Raw genomic sequence first — 6,000 nt, 5'->3', positions numbered from 1 at the left:
TCCTTGACATATTGAACATGTTAGGGCGGTTCATGAAGGCCGTGCCGATGTACTACGTTTTGGGGGCATTGAGACAGTCAACATGAGTCCATCAGGGTTGACAGAAATAAGGACTTGCTTACATGTGAAGCGTTGTCCTTCTACACCGCTTGATGTTTGACTTTACTTGTATTAGATTTTGAACGTCTTGTGATTACCCATTATTTTGGTAGTGTTTTGTGCTACATTGGTGTAAGCATCATGTGGTGTAGGGTGTTGTTTATAATTGTGATGTTTACTGGGCTGAAACACGCATAAAGACAGAGCTCCCGACCCTTTCATGATGACACAGGCTTGAGAAAGCAAAATGGTCTTAAGCCATAGGGGGTCATATATCACTCCTTTTGCTTTCTTTTTCTACTTTTTGTGCAACTTTTTGTGAGACTTTTTGCAGTTTCAGACTTTTTAGGTGTAGAATCAGGCTGCGTGCCAAAGTTAGCTCCCTCCAGGATGTAATGCAGTGGCCAGATTTATTTTTGCGGCCCAGATGTTTGTTCAACTTGTGAGACTTTTGGGCTCTGAAATATTCCCATTCTTGCACTTAATAAGTCCCAAAACAGAGCATGCTAGACCCAGACTTACTTTTGGGAGCTACTATTTGGGACTAAAAAGTCGCAAACCACAAAAAGTCACAAAAGTGAGACAAAACAGGCAACTCATCACATGTATCACAAAGCTAAAAAACTAAAGATCCATTGCAATGATTTAGTAGGACAACTTCAGGAAACTTGAAAAAGTGGCAGCCTAAAAACTATGAAACATGTGCCGTTTAAAGTAGCAAAAGAAACCAAAGTGGTGATAAATCCTCCCTTTACATTTTTAATAACGGAAGTACATGATATTTGAGCCACAATTGTACCTCAAACAAAACTGGTTCCTTTGCCCAGTCCATATAAAGTTGGCGATGCATTTGTGTGGTCCCTGAAATTACATGGACAACTAGAATGAAGACTGAAATTAAGTTAATATGATACCCAGAAATGCACAAATGCCACACATCATTAACCCCTAATTCAATATTGAAATGTACTAATTATTATTTTTTTTTTTTAGAAAATACAAATCATACCAAAAAACAATAACTGCTGAAAATCTATTTGTACCAAATCTGACTCTGAGAATATTTCTTGTCTGTCCATTGGACTTTAATTGTAATTACCCGGCGGTAGCTTTTCACAATATCTCTAGCTATAAGAATTTATATACAATACCTGTCACTCATCTTTCTTGCTTTGCAACTTCCCCCTCTTTGCATTGACATATTGTGAAAACAGTAATTATAACATTAACGTGCACAAGTACAGTAACAACTTGGCATGGCTTTCTAATTGCCCGTGTGGCACAGCTGTCTATACTTGGTAATCATCTGACTCATACCATCTGTAGGTGTTTGCTAATGATGATTACAGCTACGAGCTGCAGAAATGATTTCTCTCCTATAAATGGAACGAGGAGCATATAATGTGTTAATGAAATAATAAAGTAGTAGACAAATGGAAACTAAACAGGGTTAACCAAAATGGAAACCCTTCTTGTCACTGGCACTTAATCATGCCTGTAATTTATAGAATTATTGATGAAAGGTACATTCAGACTCCGCCAAGCATGTAAATCACCTTGCAACAGTTAATCTATGACATTACTTTCCAATCAGCCATCTCGCCATAGCGTTACTAATGCTTTGTTTGATGTTTGCCATTTGTTGTTTCTGTCCTGCTTCATATGTAGTAAATTTTGATATTACTGATGTAGTGTTGTATGTAATAAGGCCATTAGTGTCAAATGTTACTGCTAATCTGACACTAGGATTATGTCTTTACAAAGTAGATCAATAGGATTTCTATAGGATATGCTTGATGTAGAAGATTTTCTTACAGAAACTGTTTTACTCATCTTCACATTTGATGGACATATTTAGATTTAAAATCTTATGTTAATTTTTGATGTGAAAAATAAGTAAGGCCTTTTTCAGGGGATGTCATTTTTTGAACAAAAATCCATACTTTTGTCCAGGAATGTCACTATCCTTAAATGAGAATCTTTTGTCCATTTAACTGCTTGCAGCCATTGCATCCGTCAGCTTCCTCCTCCTTTTTCATGCTGACTTCAGCAGGCTGGAGGGGGGTAGACTTCAAACAGTGATATCTTTAAAACTTTAAACACAGTTCTGCTTTAATATTAAATAGGGGAATCTTTCCTTTAATACTGTGTAAGGATTGTGTTTTTAAGTGCAACGGACATGCAACAGCACACACAGTAAATGCTACACACAGTACACTCAGGACACACACAATACACTCAACACACATATTACACTCAGTACACACAGTACACACATAGTCACTCAGTACACACACAGTACACTCAACACACACAGTACATTCAGGAGACACAGTACACTCAGCGCACACACAGTACACTCAGCACACCCAGTACAATCAACACACATAGTACACTCAGTATACACAGTGCATACATAGAACACTCAGTACACATACAGTATACACAATTCACTCAACACACACACACAGTACACACACATAACTCTCAGCACACACAGTACACTCAACACACATAGTACACTCAGTACACAAAGTACACTTAGCAAACAGTACACACATAGTACACTCAATACATACATAATACACACAGCACACTCAATACACACATAATACACACATTATACACACAGCACACACAGTACACTCAAAACACACACAGTAAAAGCAACACACACATGGTACAGCACGGTAACAATGTTTTTGCTCTTGTACTAATTTTAACAGAAATTGAAGTAGGATTAAAACAAATGTGTCCAATTAATAGGTTGATCAATAGATAAATAAACAGGCTAAGTAATCAGCTAGATAGATAAGTAATAGATAGATAATTGTAGCATTAGGCTGAATAAGTAGTAGTATGTATCCATCTCCACCACTTTAATATGCCTCATGAATTGATACTATTTCTGTAAATTACAATAATGACGGTCTGATCACTAAACAAACATCATTCAGCCGTATACATGAGATAATCCTGATAAATTGTATAAATGACATCTGCAGTAATTATTCTGATTCCAGGTATTTTTTTCAAACACAATGTCAGGGCATATAACAATCATATTGTCACCGTGACCCTGATGCTGATGGCTCCCAAGCCATTTTATCTCTTTGTATATATTTCTTATTTTATCTTAATTGCTTTTTCTTCTGACAACTCACTTTCTCAATAATGATTCTGTTAATTATAAGTGAAGCTGCAATGACTGTCTGCCTTTCATTCAGCCTGCAGGACACTAAGGCATATACTAAGGACAACTAGGATTGTCAGCATTCATTCTTTGGACAGGGTGTACATAAACAGCTGATTCAGCAAGTCATTGGGATTCTATCTGAAGAAAAAAAGAAAAAGCTGTGTAGACTAAACATTTGTTTACTGACAACTAAACCTACTAGGAAAATATCAGATTCAACAGAAGTGAAAAAATTAAAAAATAAACAAAAGAAATTGGGATATGTTTAATAAACAGGTCATCACAGATTTTTGGTGTAGCATTGTTTGCAGTCAATAGATTTGACAGCTGTCAAGGAAAGCCGCTACAGAAGCATGGTTCATTAACCTGCTCATAAGAAGTACAGAAGGTAGTCAAAGGCACCGTCATTAGAAGAAATATTGTATGAAATACTTTTTGTTACTTAACCCCATAGCGCTATAAGACATAACCTTGCGTCTTGCTGCGCATGGGGGAGTATGAAGAGGGCTCACGGGCTGAGCCCTCTTCATACTCACCGGGCATTTGCTTAATAATGAAGCAAATGCCCGTTGCTAGCACCCGCGATCAGTGCTTGCGGGCTTTAACCCTTTGATCGCCGCAGGCAAAGCTGCCGGCGGCATTAAAGAGCCGGCGGCATGTGGGCGCTGCCATTTTGGCTCAAATCGTCGCTCCCCGTGACTTCATCGAGAAGCGGCAATCCGTTGCCATGACAGCCTCGGATCAAACAAAGATCCGAGGCTATGAGGCTATCATGATCTAGGCTATCTATTACAATGTGCGATTTGCACATTGTAATAGATGGTGTGCAAAATCCCCAGTGTAGTGGTAGGATCAATCAGACAACCTAGGGTTAAAGTACCCTATGGAGTCTGAAAAATAGTAAAAAAAAAATTATATTAAAAAAACATAAAAATTCAAATCACCCCCCTTTCCCCAGAACTGATATAAATATAAACCAACAGTAAAAATCATACACACATTAGGTATCACCGCGTCCGAAAATTCCCGATCTATCAAAATATAATCACGTTTTTCCGCTGCGTTTAACCTCGTAATGGAAAATAGCGCCCAAAGTCGCAAATGGCATTTGTTTGCCATTTTGAAAAGTAGAAAAAATTCTATAAAAAGTGATCAAAAGGTCGTACAGTCCTAAAAATGAAAGCATTGAACACGTTATCAAAAGTCGCAAAAAATGACACCACGCAAAGCTCCGTACACCAAAGTATGAAAAAGTTATTAGCGCAAGAAGATGGCAAAATGAAGAATTTTTTTTCTGTACAGGAGGTTTTAATTTTTGTAAATGTATGAAAACATTTTAAAACCTATTTAAAAAGTAGGGAAGTATTCCAGCACTCGCAAAATCTTCTAAAATCATAGCATTTTATTCTTCACATTAAAAACGTGCAGCCATATCTTGTGTGACCACTGATACACGATCTACGCGTTTCGGACTAAATTGTTAAGTCCTTAGTCATGATCTACGTATGTCCACAAAACACACTTCTTAAAAGGAACATAGACAGGTGGAACAACACGCGAGTAATGGACACATGCGCATAGAATTTAAGCAGAGAAACAGAGCAGCATATAACTATTAATATACAGAGGAATTGAGACATATACTCATGTACAGTTTTGTAAGCTAGGCAGACAGATGTTATATGTATATAACGGTAATAGATATATATTGTGCTTGAAGAGTTCACACATGTGGACGTATTAACCCCTTAAGGACGCAGGGTTTTTCGGCTCATTTCTCGCTCTCCAAATTCAAAAATCCATAACTTTTTCATTTTTACGTGTACAGACCTGTGTGAGGGCTTATTTTGTGCGTAACAAATTTTACTTTCCCGTAATGTTATTTATTTTAACATGCCATGTACTGCGAAGCTGAAAACAAATTCCAAATGTGGAAAAATTTAAAAAAAAAACGTTCTTGTGGGCTCAGTTTTTACGACTTTCACTCTTCACTCCAAATAACACACCTACTTTATTCTTTGGTTTGGTGCGATCGCGGTGATACCAAATTTATATAGGTTTTATTGTGTTTTAATACATTTTCAAAAATTAAACGAATGTGTACAAAAAAGAAAAAAAAAATTTTGCCATCTTCTGACGCTAATAACTTTTTCATACTTTGGCGCACGGAGATGTGTGAGGGGTCATTTTTTGCGAAATGAGGGGAAGTTTTCATTGCTACCATTTTGAGGTCTGTGCGACATTTTGATAATTGTCGCATTTCGGACATTTGGGCGCCATTTCCCGCCTCGGAGGTCACCGCCGCCCGTAACCGTTTTTATATTTTGATAGATCGGGCATTTTGGGATGCGGCGATACCTAATATGTTTGTGATTTTTACTGTTTATTATGTTTTATATCCGTTCTAGGGAAAGGGGGGTGATTTGAACTTTTAATATTTTATTAATTTTTTTTATTTTTTAAACTTTTTTTAAATTTTTTTTTTCACTATTTTTTAGACCATCTAGGGTACATTAACCCTAGATAGTCAGATCGCTCCTACCATATACTGCAATACTTCTGTATTGCAATATATGGCATTTTTGCAGCACATTCATTACAATGAGCCACTGGCTCATTGTAACGAATCTGCAGATGCCAGATAGCCTCAGGTCAAACGAAGACCCGAGGCTACCATGGCAACTGATCACCGCCCCCTGATGATG

This window comes from Engystomops pustulosus, chromosome 3 (assembly GCF_040894005.1).
Source record: "Engystomops pustulosus chromosome 3, aEngPut4.maternal, whole genome shotgun sequence".
In the NCBI taxonomy this organism is placed as follows: domain Eukaryota; kingdom Metazoa; phylum Chordata; class Amphibia; order Anura; family Leptodactylidae; genus Engystomops; species Engystomops pustulosus.
Note: the sequence above shows the minus strand (reverse complement) of the source record.